Genomic DNA, 15,611 nt, shown 5'->3' on the forward strand with positions numbered 1-15,611 from the left:
CAGTACCCAGTACTGGCTCCTGATCCTGACTTCAACACGCCAGTCCTCAGTTTGTCTAAATGGAGGGACTGTATATATTCTTGCAGAACCAATTTGTGAGACCAAAGCAAGTTGTCCCGGATATAGCATAATCTCTGAAGATTCCACAGGTACATGTCTCTTTGTGTTGTGCCTCATTGCATCTGAGAAAGTAAGATGGGTCATCAACAGCTCTACCGGAGCCACCAGAGAAAATTCAGCCGGGGTTCTTGCCCATGCCACATCTGCTCAAACTGGCATGTATAATCCAGAAATACTGCTTCAGTATGTGTAGCCAGTGTTTCCTCAGTACATAAAGGATGTAGGTTTCATTAAGTTGGACTAGGTGAACTCCCTTGAATAGACCATCCAAGACATCTACCTTACTGCAGAAACAATGCTAGCTCCTTGTACTATTTTTTTGTTTTAAACTTCAAATCCTACAACCACTGTTTATTATAAAGGTGATCCTTGATCCTCATGATGGGTTCATCAGTAGGATTTCTGGTAGTGAGCACAGGCACCAGGACCTACAAACATTTTGGATTCACAGTAATGAGGATCAGCTGCCAGCAGGATCTAGTCATACAGGGTGAGGATGTCTTTGATCTCCACCTTGGAAGCCTCATCCATGTATTTCTGGTAATAGGCCACCAGGGCTTTGGTGAGGGACTGGTAGATTGTGTAAATCTGGGCCATGTGACCACCACCCTTCACTGAGACTCGGATGTCCACCTCAGAAAATCACTCCTTGCCCAGAAGCAGAACAGCCTTCAGTAGCTTATATTGCAGTGTGCATGGCTTGATCATCTCCAGGGGTGCCGTTCACCCTGATGAGGCCATTGCTCCATTTGCAGTGTGCCATGGCTATGGCCATCTTCTTGCTTGCATCTGAAGATCTGCACCAACTGCAGAGGGCCCTTGGATCACAGGGCTGCTGGTGTAGACAAGAACTCCTCACCTCATAGTGCTGTAACCAGAAAAGTGTTACATGTACACATCTTTTGCTTGCATATTTTCTATCCTTCACTTGCTCTCCAACTTTGCCTTATGTGTCCCAGACTCCAGGAAAGAATTCAACTGTTGAGGTTGAGGGGAAGCCAGGAAGCATGGTGTAACAATCACTGGGCAACAAGTGAGGAGACCTGGTTTCCAGACCTACAGATGCCACAAACTAGTTGTGTGACCTTGAGAAAGACACCTAGGTCAGGTGACTCACTTACAAAATCAACAAGTTAGTCTCAGTCAACAAGGCTCTCCTTATAGCTCTAACTTCCAATGGGTTTTATCAGAGAAGATCTAGTATTTTGCTGTATTTAAGAATCTGTGTTTTCCAAATTCTAACTGGATGGATCAAAAGTGACAGGAACTTAGCTGAAGTTCTAGTGAAAGAATCTTTGCATCTTTGCCTGTAGTTTTCTCTCCCTAACTTTGTTCCCACCACAAAACTAAAGAAAAATAAAATATCAGTGGTTTATTTTCACATCTATGAAAAAGAATCTTCCAAGAGACTTTCCATTCGTGCATTCAGATTTATTACACTACGAACCAGTGGGCTCCCGCTGCATTTATTTAAACTTCTGTCACTATAATTGTGAATATAGCCAGAGGTCTCCTGTGGACTGTGAGAAGAAATGTTGAATGGCAACAAAAGTAAACAAAGCAACATCTTACTTTCTATTCTCCTGGCTGCACCATTGGTTTTTAATGACATAAGAAATACCCAGAAGCTACAGTTGAGTTAAGCATGAGCATAAATAAAGTGACAATGCAACAAGCTAAAATGCTCATATTCTAAATTCTAAAATCAGATTCCTTTCTCTCCAGGCAACCTTCAAGCTGAAGTTATATTTCTTCCCCCCTTACAAAATTTATTTCACCAGATTTCTTTTCTAAAATGGAAACTGTAGCTCAGGAAACAGAGTGGACCTTGGGTGAAGTTCATCTTATGTCCACTCCCTTCCATCTCTTCTGTGCCCTTTGGCCCTGAAATAGGCTCTTTTCTCATCCTCCACAGCAACAGAGCATCTTCAGGATCTCTCAGGTCCCAAAGTAAGGCCAGTAACTAAGGATTACAACAGTCCTAAATATGGAATAATGTAAATGGTTGCTCTCTTTTTGGTATAGGTAGCTTATCAATAGAGTGATCAGGGAACTGACCGGTTCTAACTATTCTAACTGGCATTTTATCACAGTTAGAGCTAGGGTTGTCCAAAGTCTAGGGGAGGTGGTAGGAGCTGTAGTGAATAGGTGTCTCTAAGTTACAGTGGCAACACACACACAGTGCATCAGGTGAGACATGAATTGGGGCAGGTCACCTGACATTCAGGTAAACAATTGTTATGAAAACCTGGATCAGATTGGCATCAATGAGATTCTGAATGAAGATGCCACCAGCATATGAAGCAGGGGATTAGGATCCGGGAACTAGACTTCTAACCACATCTCCAGCACTGATTAACTTTTTGACTTCAGGAGAAAATTTTCATTTTTTCTGAATCTGTTTTCTCAATTGAAAATATAGTCATTTGGTTATTTATCCAAGTTCCATTTAATATTTTTTTTGTGTGTGCGGTACACGGGCCTCTCACTGCTGTGTCCTCTCCCGTTGCGGAGCACAGGCTCCGGACGCGCAGGCTCAGCGGCCATGGCTCACGGGCCCAGCCCCTCCGCGGCATGTGGGATCTCCCCGGACCGGGGCACGAACCCGCAACCCCTGCATCGGCAGGCGGACTCCCAACCACTGCGCCACCAGGGAAGCCCTTAATATTGTTTTAAAGAGTGAATAGTTGTAATTTACAGGCAAAGGGAAGAACAAGAGAAAAGAAACATGGAAATCTGAAAACACTCAGCAAGTTAAAAGCCAGAAAATAATATGACCAAACTGCATGAACTTAAGAGCGAGGCAGATGAAGCTGGAACTATTTGTTGACAGAGTTGTGAAGAAGCTTTCATGTCATATTGTGGCATCAGAACCATGTAGACTAGGCAATGGAGACACACTGACTGTTTTTAAGTAGGGAAATGGCGTGATCAGGGGCGTGGTTTGCTTTATTTCTTGGAGTATGAATAATGCTATGTCTCTTTTTAATATTGAAGTTTATTTACTTAAGCCTCCATTTCTCAGATAAGCAGGGACTCCAATCTTTTTCTCTAGACCTCCACCCTACTTCCACCAATAGTCTAAGACTAGTCTAAGAATTATATAACTAATTCCAAAGAGAATAATCATGATCCTAAACAATGGACTACAGGCCAAGGGGGGGCGGGGAAATGAGATCTGTTTTCTGCTGCTTCTGCTTCTGTCACTGACGTTGTTGAAAAGTGGCTTTCTCATTTAGAGAAGTGGCTTCTTTATTGTTTTTTTAAATAAATAAATTTATTTATTTATTTTTGGCTGCGTTGGGTCTTCGTTGCTGCTTGCAGCTCTCTACTCTTCGTTGCAGTGCGCGGGCTTCTCATTGTGGTGGTTTCTCTTCTTGCGGAGCACTGGCTCTAGGGGCATGGGCTCAGTAGTTGTGGCTCGTGGGCTGTAGAGCGCAGGCTCAGTAGTTGTGGCACACTAACATAGTTGCTCCGCAGCATGTGGGATCTTCCTGGACCAGGGCTCGAACTCGTGTCCCATGCACTGGCAGGCGGATTCTTAACCACTGCACCACCAAGGAAGTCCCATAAGTGGCTTCTTTAAATCTGATGTTTTCCCTGCTCACTGCTGCAAGGATCACATTGCTTGATCTAAAATGTTTTTTTTTTTTAAGTGGAAAGAAAGTGGAGGTTTCTGTCCAAGTTATGGTGACCTCATGTAGACAGGGAGCTCTACACCACCGTTACCCTGATCTTTCAAATCCAATTATTTTTATTTGTTTACACAGTCACTTCCCCAGATCTCCCAGGAAAGTTGTATCAGAACAAGTTCTGGTATCTACACTAGACCCACAAATTCCCTTTGACCTTCTTATTTTGTCTTTTGAGTCTCAAAGTCCCTTCTCGCATTCATTCCAAGTCCATACCTTTTTTCTATTACAGAAAGAGAGACATTTCTTTGTGGAGAAAAATCATGCTGTGTTACTACTGTATTTTAGATAACAGCCTGGAACAATTTCTCAAAGTGAAAGCAACCTGCACAAAAATTACATGGGGATGACTAATCAAAGAAATATAGATTACTTAGATTACTGGGTCACTTCTAGACCCAATAAATGGGACTAAAAATGGGCTAGAAATCTGCATTTTCCAACACATTCTTCCAATGGTTTTTATGCACAGTAAAGTATGAGAACCACTCGCAGAGCTGTTGAGGATAAATAGACCAGAAGGACACCAGAAATGGGAGACTGATTAAGAAGTTATTGTAATCATATAGACAAGCAATTATGAGGGTTATTACTGTGATAAGGATTGTGGTCAAGGAGGAGAGGGAGGCATGCATGAGAACCATTTCAGATGTAGATTTCAGAGATGCATTTCATCCGTTGGTAGCGTTCCGACTGGAATCAAGTTGATCCAGCTTATAAGTGTGTATGAGGTCACCACTCTTATGAATGGTTCTCCCTGCAAATTCCTCGGCTACTTTGCTTGCTGACTGGGCACAATGCTCCTGCGTCCAACTGATTCAGCATTTCTACAGAATGGGGGCTTGGAAGCAGTTTTGGTTACACTTTTGATCATGCTTCAGCTACTTTATTTTACACTCATAAGCACTAACACAAGCAGCTGGGATATAAAAGGAAGGCATCAAGGTGGATGGATGTTAGACAGACCCTAGGCTGGGATAGCCAACAGGAGCAAGCCGACCACTGTCCACTTGAGATGCGAACACACATTTTGCAATTCATTCTGTTACCACATGACCCTGCCAGGTCCTGAGGGCAGCTTCCTGAAAACTCAGAAACCCTAAGTGTATTGCCATGAGTCCTCTTGTGCTTTTGAATCTTCAGTCTAAAACCACCAGAGTATATACGAGGGATCAGCAGGGATGAAGACATGAAAGAACAGAAAATCAAATGTCACACATTAAAGCAGTAATCCCCACACTCTGTTTTAAGAGACACTACCTTTCAGGGGTTCAGTAGGTTTGTCTCAACAGCAAACACAATAAAGTAAATTGGTCAAATACAGGCTTGAACAATGTTAACCAACTCTCTCTACCTCACAACTACCTAGAACCGCTAACACAATAACATGCACAGAAGCTGTAGGGTAACACTTAAGATTACACACCCTGGAGCAGGAATGCTGAGGTTCAGATCCTAACTGGGCCACTTACAAGGGTATCAGTCCTCTTTGTGCTTCAGTTTCCCTGTCTGTAAATGACAAGGAATAATCATACCTGACTCACAGAATTGTCAGGAAAATTAAATGAGATAATGAATGAAAGGGTGAGGGCAATGCTTGGCACATGGCAAGTACTCCATAAAACAAGCTTAAAAAAGAAACAAACAAACAAGAGGGCAAGTAGCACTTTGTGAACTGACTTGATCTAGAATGATTTAGGGAGTGATACAGGATGATTATATTTTTGGCTACCATTTGAACTCCATAGATCTGACCATATTTCTTGGAGTCTTGGAAGTTGATCAGGGAGAGAAAAACATCAAAATGCTCTTCATTAATATATATTTTTCTTCCGGAGAACTTATTTTTCTGATTTCTAAGTCAGAGACTGTGGTTTGAACAAGATTGGGATGTCTATATGTAAACATGACTGTCTATAGTTTTTTTCTCTACTGAGATCATAAGAAAAAGAATAAAGTCTGTTCCCCTGTATTTCTAACACTGGGTATTAATGCCTCGACTATTGGAAAATTAAATAAATGCTTACTGAATAAATTTTCTTATAGATATCTCCTTAAGCAATTTGGGTAATGAGAGAAGAATTTGCTGTTCAGGTTATTTGCGTAAAAATAAAACTGAAACTCCTAGGTGAATGGCTCACAAACCATGATCTATGGACCACTGGCAATCCAAAGTGAATTCCTTGCTTGGGTGACAACTTGAGAGATCTCAGAGTAAACCAGATTGTCAAATAATGTTGCCTACAGGAACTTGACATAAAAATGTGTGATTCCTATTAAATATCAGCCTTCTGTCTCTATTGGAAAACCCACTGCAGGAAAATATACTGTGACAAAACAACCTTTTAGTCAGTGTATGAATAGTCAATTATTAGGAATCTCTGGATGTCTGTAGCATAGGTAAAGTTATGTTAATTTATGTGAAGCAGTAGTTTTCAACTCTGTCTACATTTTAGAATCACAAGGATGGGGAGATGGGGGAAAGGCTTTAAAAAGTAATCATACTCCAATAAAGAAGTTAAAAGAAAAAGTAATCATAGGGTCCCAAACTCAGAGATTCTAATTTCGTTTGTTATAATTATATTAAGTAACTTGTTTGTGTCATGTTTCACAGAATATTCAAAGGTAAGTAGCCATTTTCTCTAAAGGGAAGATTGACAGGGACTATCCAGGAGAATTTTAATAGAAAAGTTGGTAAGAAGAACATGAGAATACTTATGAACACCCAGTGGGTGGACTGCAAGTAGCACTTCTAGAAGTGGGGACAAGAATGAAAACTAGGAGGTAGAGGCATAGACATTCTTCCTATGTCTCTTTTTTGCCAAAGGCAGTTAAGGGTGTTCCTGGCAATGAGCCCTGGTAGAAGAGCAATGATGATGACAATGATAATGATGATGATGAATATAATGAGGAGAGTTAACAGTTATCAAGTTCCCTCTATATAGTGGGAACTGGAGTTTTTCTTATTCAATTCTTACAACATTTCTAAGAAACAGATATCGAATGAGCATATCCAGTTTCCAGTACATACTAGTCACTATAATTTTTCTCCTCTCCCTTGTAGAAACAATTTGGGATACTTTGATCTTTAATAACTGTTGAAACCAGGAGTCAACCAGATGAAAAATTAATGGACTTTCTTGGGAAATTAAAAGCTGGTTCAATTATAAAAATTATTTTTCTAACTACATTTCCTTGATGCTCCAGAAGACATGACTGAAAGACAGATACACACACAGACACACACAGACACACATATACGCCTCTCTTGTGAACTATTGACATTGTTATTTATGAAAGCCCTCAGGAAGAAGTCAAAGAATTCTTTTTCTAGTTGCCTGGATTCCAGGTGCTCTCAAAATTATAAAGATGTTCAGCTACACCAAGCATGCGAGGCACTGACCCAGTATCATGTGGAACCCAGTGGTCAACCAGAACACCTGAAGTGAGGTTTGAATCCAGATGGCCAGAATGATTCACTTTAGGGAAAGGCATTCTGGCTTATGTCTAATTGTTAATGTCTTTATATAGTTATCATAGTAGTTAAAAGTTCTCAGTTATTTTCTGAAAACTTTGTGTGAAGGGAGCAATGCCTGAAAGTTTGTTCATTTTGCCTCTGAATCACACAGACCTTCCAGACAATTCATTTAGGAAACGTTTCTTAATTTTCTCACTTACCACTTTTGAATAATATAAAATAAATCTGTGCTCAGCTTTTGCCAAGACAATGCACTGAGGGCTACCAGTGTTCCCTGGGAATCATTACTTTGTTTTGGTTTGCTTGGGTTCAGACCCCTTGAGATGGCCCTTGAGTTTCAGGTTCATTTAAACTGCTGAGTTGGGCCTGGTTTCCATCTACAACCATAAAATTTATTTGAATTTCTCCAAACTCAGCTCAGGTTTGCTGAAAACTCATCTAAGCGTTGGCTAGGGTTCATTGAGAGGTTTGCAGATCTACTTGATTATTTAGCTGTTCAGAACCCCAATTTTCAAATTGCCAGGTGAGAACTTTACCTGGTTGGAAATACTCTCATCTGGAGGCACTTGCTTGCTATTCAAGGCCAAGTCTAAAAGCTGCCTTTTTTTAAGTGTTAAGATATCTGAAAGGCAAATACATGTCTCCAAACCTCAGAATGCTTCTTGAATTTTTCCCCAAATGAATAGTAAAAACATACATTTATTAAACCCTTCTTGTATAGAGCATGTGCCTTTATTCCCTGCTAGGGTCTCCTTTTTCATTGGAAATTACTGAGATATGCTTTCCAACTGACTCATGTGAATTACAATTTAGCAAATGTGAATGAAGTGGGAAAGTGTCCTGATTTCAAAATCATTTAGAGACTAAAGAGTGGGTGGAGACAGTGGTACATGTGGAAGTATATGTGTGCCAGTATGGGTGGACGGATGCAGCTTTATGATTAAAGGCAGAAGAATGGATGATGGAATACATTTTTGAGTTATGGAGGGACATGCAGGGCAGTTTCTAGTGAAGTGTTGTGTCATAGATGAAAAAAATTTAGTTCCAAAATTTCAGAAGATTTAATACAATTTAAAAATTTGTCTTTTCAAATAAATTTTAGGAACAGTGGCTGATTTTATTTTTTCTCCTCCTCCTTCCTCCAACAAGCCTTGCTAAACCTAACTTAAACTCAGATACTTCAGAATGATTTATATCCAAGACATTGTCATTATTTTAAAACATGTTCTTCACTTGTAATAACTTTTGGAATACTGTTAATCAGCTACTGTTTCTCCATATCCAGACCGATACATATGGCTAAAATGAAAACTACAATTAATTTAAAATTAGTTTGAGGGGCTTCCCTGGTGGCGCAGTGGTTGAGAGTCCACCTGCCGATGCAGGGGACACGGGTTCGTGCCCCGGTCCGGGAGGATCCCACATACCGCGGAGCGGCTAGGCCCATGAGCCATGGCCGCTGAGCCTGCGCGTCCGGAGCCTGCGCTCCGCAATGGGAGAGTCCACAGAAGTGAGAGGCCCGTGTACCGCAAAAAAAAAAAAAAGAAAAAAAGAAAAAAACTGAGTTTGAAATGATTATAGCTAACATTTTAAAAGATCATTTTGATGGATCTCTAGTAAAATTCAGGTTTGATGGTGCCAATATCTAATTTTACTTTGTCACTAAAAATTCCAATTAGGTATCATTACTATAAATTTCACAGTCCAATAATAATTATATGAAAACAATTAGAAAATAAGGCAAAAATTAGAAGGTAAGGTAATGAGTTACATGGATAATAGATTATTTTATTTAATTATTTTCTGGTACAGAGAAACCATTTCTCTAAATGTGCTTATAACACAAAACTGGCATATATACATACTGTTACAATTTTACACAGTCCGTCCTGGTGAATATTCCAGATACAGTTAGAGACACCTTTTAGAAGTTTCATAATTCTGCTATTTTTGTTGTTGTTGTTGTTGTTCTTTTGCGGTACGCGGGCCTCTCACCGCTGCGGGCTCTCCCGTTGCGGAGCACAGGCTCCGGACGCACAGGCTCAGTGGCCATGGCCCACGGGCCCAGCCGCTCCGCGGCATGTGGGATCCTCCCGGACCGGGGCACGAACCGGTGTCCCCTGCATCGGCAGGCGGACTCCCAACCACTGCGCCACCAGGGAAGCCCAATTCTGCTAATTTTTATCTTCTCTATGAAACTTAAAAATGTTTGCTACTTACAAAGTGCATATTAGTCCCAATGATTCACACATAAAAATTCACTATTAAATCAGGGCATACTCTATGAAGCCTGTCTTCAATGGTAGTTCTGATTCTAGAGAAAAGGTATTTTCCGTGGCATAATTATTTTCATCTATTTGGCCTCACTACCCACAGCTGGTGGACGCATCCACGGCTAGATTCCATGCCTTTGCCGTAGACCAGAATAATCCACTGATTTCCTTGGGCACTTTGGAAATTAATGGCGTTGTCTAACATTTTCATTCCTGATCTGGCTTGTAATCATTGCCTTCCTGGTTTGTGTGATGCTCCCCAAACGAATGCAGACCTCAGGTCATTTAACCCTTTCCCAGCTTAGCCACCTCTGGATGCTTGCCACCCACAGTCTACCCCCCAAGACAGGGACCTACAGTGCTCCATTTTTTAAGCTAGTTTAAATGTGAACTCACTTGCACCAAAAGAGATTAGGGAGGAGATGTCTGAGATTAAAAATGTCAAAGGCGTTATCTTTGTCTCAAAACGTGTATAACTGCTAAAGGACCTAGCTGGAAAGTATTTAAGCAAAGAGGAAAACAATCCACAATATTTGTGTCTGGTCCTTTAATCTTGTCTTTATCATTCCAGGAAAAAAAAATAGATAAGAATTATATTTTAAGAAATCTGTGTGTAAAATTCAGGGTTACTGAATATGCTTATCTCATAAAGATACTTCTAGAAGTTCTAAACACAAAAGTAGATGTTTCCTCTGAAACAAAGGTTTTAATTTACAAGTTTTTTAAGGTTATAAAAATTTATTTGCATATTAAAAAGCCTCTAGTTTGGCCGACCTTTTAAGGAGTTATATACATTCTGTATTCATCAAACATTTATTCATTCCATCCATGATTTAGTCAATGTTATGGGTTAAATTATGTGTGTCCCCCCTGCCACCCCACTCAAAATTCATGTGTTGAACGTCCTAACCCCCATTTCCTCAGAATGTGACTGTATTTGGAGACAGCCTTTTTACAGAAGTAACTAAGTTAGTATGAGGTTGTTAAGGTGGACCCTATTCTAACCTGAGTGGTGTCCTTATAATAAGAAGAGGTACGGACGCAGACATTCATAGTAGGACGATGGTGTGAAGAGACAAAGGAAGAAGATGGCCGTCTATAAGCCAAGGAGAGAGGTCTGGAACATGTCTTCCCTCACAGACCTTGGAAGGAACCAAACCTCCTGCCACTGTGGTCTCAGACTTCTGGCCTCCAGAACTGTGAGAAAATCAATTTCTGTTATTTAAGCCACTCAGTCCACAGTACTTTGTATAGCAGCCCTAGCAAATTAATACAATCAATGAAACTGCATTGGGCAATCAACCATATGGAAGGTGTGCTAGGTCAAGTTGTAAAAAGAATGCCAAGAAGATTTTAAGAGCTAGGGATACCAAACACTGATACACAAAAATGAGACAGTGAAGGGGAAAGTGATGTGGTGGGGAATGGAAGGGAAGCAACATTTGTGGAATAGCTGTAGATGGCAGCCCTCTGCAAATTGTCTGACATGGGTAACCCAATATAGAACATACCAACGACCCAAGGAAGCTAAATGGTCCTAATGTTAGTGGTGAATACAGAAGGTCTCTTGGCCAACCTCACACAGAAATACAGGAATTCTTTTTAAATCTCTCTCTTTCATTTCCTTAAGGAGGAAAGAAGATCCAGGGTGAGGAGGGAGCAGCTGACTCAAATTTGCTGTCTCGGTCCTTGTGATTTCTGTACAGGAGCATCTTCCAAGTTGATGGAAGGGCTGGGTGGCCTTGAAGATTCTCTCATTTTTTATGATGTACAGGGTGTGTCCAGAGATGATTTCTTTTCTAATAATTAAGTAATAATGTTTTCCTTTGGCCACAGAGTATTTCCTCCTTTTACTGCTGTATTTGCCCCCAAAGGCCATTTCAACAAAGAAGGGAGGTGACATCTTTCATCACCTGCATGGACTAGGTGTTCTCCTGACAAGTTCACTTAGAGAATGGATGCAGTCTGGCCTCTTCTCTAGTACCCTCAGCAGTCAAGTTGTCTTAGTTAATTCTCTCTGCAGCCTTCTAAAAATTGTTCAGTCTCTCTTTTATAGGCAAGATTAAGATCATATTTTAAGTAAATAGCAGAATCTGGATTTGAACTAAGAATTCTGTGAATTCCCAACACCTATCCTCTGTCCACTCCCTGCAGTGGTGGAAAGTGGGTAGAATTCTGGCCATTTAAATGAGCATAAGGCTATTGGTCCCACAACAATATTTTAATCGAATAGGATTCAACTTCACTGTGTGTTAGAATCACCTGAAGAACTTTTAAAAGCACAAATGACCAGGACCACGTCCCCAAAGATTTGGTTTCAGCTGGTTTGAGGTGAGCCAAGCATCAACACTTTTATAGGTTCCTAGAAAATTCTAATAAACATTCAGTGTTGAGAACTTCTACCATAAACAGAAGCTCTACACTATTGGGGGAAGATAGGAATAGGATATTTCCTTAAATTTTCAAAGCAAATGAAATCTGTTAAATAGAACTTTTATAATTAGCTGAAGAGTTTTGACTGATTTAATAGAAATATACAAGGAAGGGACTTCCCTGGTGGCGCAGTGGTTAAGAATTTACCTGCCAATTTAGGGGACATGGGTTCAAGCCCCCCGGGAAGATCCCACATGCCACAGAGCAGCTAAACCTGTGCACCACAACTACTGAAGCCCCTGCACTGCACCTACTGAAGCCCGCGCGCCTAAACCCGTGCTCCACAACAAGAGAAGTCACCGCAGTGAGAGGCCTGTGCACCTCAGTGAAGAGTAGGAGCCGCTTGCCACAATTAGAGAAAGGCTGCACACAGCAACGAAGACCCAATGCAGCCAAAAATAAATTTAACAAATATATATATATACAAGGAAGTAAAAGACAGAAATCAACACACAACTGGACATTTTTTCTCAGAATATTCAATTTGTAGACATTACTAATCATTGTTATTAATTTTTAAAAATATTTATATCTTTGTCAAACCCCAGAAAAAATACTTAGAAAATCAAAACCCAGATATGTATGATCCGTAGCTAAAATATATGTCTTTGTTCCTATAAATTTTACTTCTTCAGAAATAATTAGAAACCTCTTGCTGAGAAATTTGTACAGCCTGTCTTAAGGTCCTTCATCAAGATACAGTCCATCCTACTGCCCAGTTCTTTCTCATTGTTCCAGATCCAGACTGTTCATCTGATGCTTCGCTGAGAACTAAATGTTTTCTTTCTTCTTTAGGCTTCAAGATTGAAGTCATGGTTTCACTATTTGAAAAATGCTAAACTCAAGCTGAACATGGATTTTAGTTCCACTGCCATGTTTAAACATTTTTTGATAGAAAAAGCTTTATTGCCACTGATTCAAAGCCACAAACATGCTTTGAATCCAATTCAATATACTTCTTATTTGTTTCTGATTTTCTTTTTTTTTCCCCTTTTAATTATTATTAGAAGGTATAAATTTCCAGAAAAGCTTGGTCCTGACAAGGCTCCATTATTTGCACATGACAAGGTTTATCAAAAACAGTTGGATTTTTCTAAGAAGGCTTTTATGTTTCCTCCATAAAATATAAATAAATGAAAAGGATTAGACTGAGGAAACGGAATAATTCATCACCAATGTGAAACAGTCAACCGGTTGCAGATGGATAAACTGAAGAACTTGGGACACTGCTCCAGGCAAGAAAACCCTCTTCCCTGTGCCAATAAGACATCTTTAACTTCAATAAAGTAACAGGACCTGTTTTGTGGTTTGTGATGTCATTTTAATTTATTAACCTTCTTTTGTTTTTTAGCATTTAGTATATACATCTAAAGCTCCTTCCCACCCCCAAAAAACGGAAAAAATAAAACAATACGAAAACATACAAAACACTGGCCACTGCAAAGGCCGTGGCTCTGAGCTGCCTAAAACACCATGTTTAGCAGATTTTGTATTTCAAAACCAATAATTACTAATTTAAGAAAACATTCACTTTTATGTGCATAAATGTTATTTCTCCCTACCCAGACAAAATCACATATTTTAGCTAGTTTAACCTAAAATATAATACAATTACTTTGGTTTATAGATCTGTCTGTAATATTGTCTGCACTGCTCACCATGCAGCCTCATTCTTGGTGAAATAGAGATTCATGGCACAATTTCCCCTTAAAATCTGTCTGAACTTTCGGAAATAAGAGACTTTTCAAGTCCCATATTCTTTCCCTGCACTTCCATTCATATCTGATAATAATAGAGTGCTTTATAGTATATAAATCATATTTCTGTTTAAAAGTGACCTTCTCCATGACCTTTTTGTCTCTGCTTGTCAGCACGTATTCTTCTAGTAATAATAAGCTCTAGCCAGGAACGAGGACTCAAAATTAGACTGATTCCAGGAACCGCCCTTATGAAGGCTGGGATATGGCTTATTTTGAAATTAAATAATTTACCAATTTTCCCCCAAAGTAGACGTGAACAGAATGAGTCATTTTAAAAAGAGAAAATTTTACTGATAGTTTTGAAAAGGAGAAGAAAAAGCCAATAGTTTGCAGTTTCAGAGAGCCCCCTGAAAATGACGAAGTACATTTACATCATTTTTTGTTACAACCAAATTGGGAATCTATTATTTCCTTTTAATTCTAGCACGGTTCTTAGAAGCCAAAGACATTAGAACCTTAGTTGGCTATCTTTTCACCTGGAATTCTTTTGATCCTAGAATTCTTCAAAATTTAAAATACTATACTATAATGATTCGTTTTAGCAGGACACATTATATACTGAACTGACACTTTTTCAAGGTGTATTAACATTCAATTACCAAGCTTAATACAAACACCCTAGGCACACAAGTTTCTAATTTTAATATCTTCCCCCCAAAAAGGTTCCCCTTATGGCTGTCACAACTATATTATTTATTTAGAGAAAAAGGATACAAGCTAGACCCCCAGAAACATTTGAAACTGACTATCTGATAATAGGTTGAGAGAACTTTTTTTTCCCTTTCAAGTAAATGATTTCATTTTAAATCATTGATGTAAATTTTACACAAACTTTATTTTGGAATGAATCATAACCTAATTCCATTAGGTTAATTTATATTTCAACTTATTCTACATTCAATGTTGGCTTGTAACTGTGAGTTAATTTGTTTTATCTAAATACACAGTTAGGAAGGCATGGGAGACCAGGGGTGCAGTGTCACAGAATATAAAGGACCTCCCCACCACTGAAGCTTTTTAGGACAGTTCTATCAAGGAAGAAATAAAGGAGGAATATGGGTTGCCTCCAAGATCACAGAATCAAGAAGTGTCAGCCCAGTCACAAATCTTGCAGATCATCCCCAAGAGCATCCCTCAGCTTGAACCAGGAGATGTGGCTTTATCTACCACAGTCAGGGGCAACCTTGGTCAAGGATCTGGGGAGATCCAAAAAGCTGTGTCTTCTCTTGGATATTCACCTTCCAAACTGACACGTAATAAACACTGAAATGTTTTGAAGGAAAGTAGCCCATTTACCTGTCTTGAATCCCATGTTCTCCCCACTCAATTGAACATGAAAAGCTTTGTACATGGTGAACCCTCACATCTTTTCCTTGTATTAACACTCGATTTCCTAGAACAGTGTTTGGTGGGACACTAATTTGAAATTCATCATTTTAAGAATAATGGAATGAAGTCCAGAAAAATTAAATATTAGCCCCAAGTCTCACAGGGAGCAACTTTATAACCCCAGCTTCATAACTCTCACATACCCTTAATGAACACTTTCAACAAAGAGACTAATTTATATACTACTTGTAAACAGGTGAGTTCATTGCTTGTGATCCGCCCATATTCTCATTTTGGCTGATTGATACTTCCTCATGAGAGGAAGTTTATCTGGGTACCCACTGACTCTGGGCTCCATGAATGGTCATGGCAATTGTCAAAACATGAGCCTTTTAATAACATCCTTTCTGATCACACACAAAGACACATGGCTATACTCACTGGTAAGCTGAGTGCGATAGAAGATAAAAGAGCCTAACTCATATGCTTAGACCCTGCCTTTAATAGATATCATCCTAACATCTGT

At 39.6% G+C, this 15,611-nt stretch overlaps 1 pseudogene across 1 annotated transcript; it reads right to left on the reverse strand.

Moving 5' to 3' along the window:
• Positions 1-510: 510 nt before the first annotated feature.
• Positions 511-15,107, reverse strand: LOC309963311 (small ribosomal subunit protein uS9-like; annotated as a pseudogene). Its single transcript has 3 exons — positions 15,053-15,107; positions 7,827-7,912; positions 511-938 (listed from the first exon to the last, which is right to left on the reverse strand). The product of its transcript is annotated as a small ribosomal subunit protein uS9-like (transcript).
• Positions 15,108-15,611: the final 504 nt, after the last annotated feature.

The sequence above is a fragment of the Leucopleurus acutus genome (assembly GCF_964270905.1).
Source record: "Leucopleurus acutus genome assembly, chromosome: 6".
Lineage (NCBI taxonomy): Eukaryota > Metazoa > Chordata > Mammalia > Artiodactyla > Delphinidae > Leucopleurus > Leucopleurus acutus.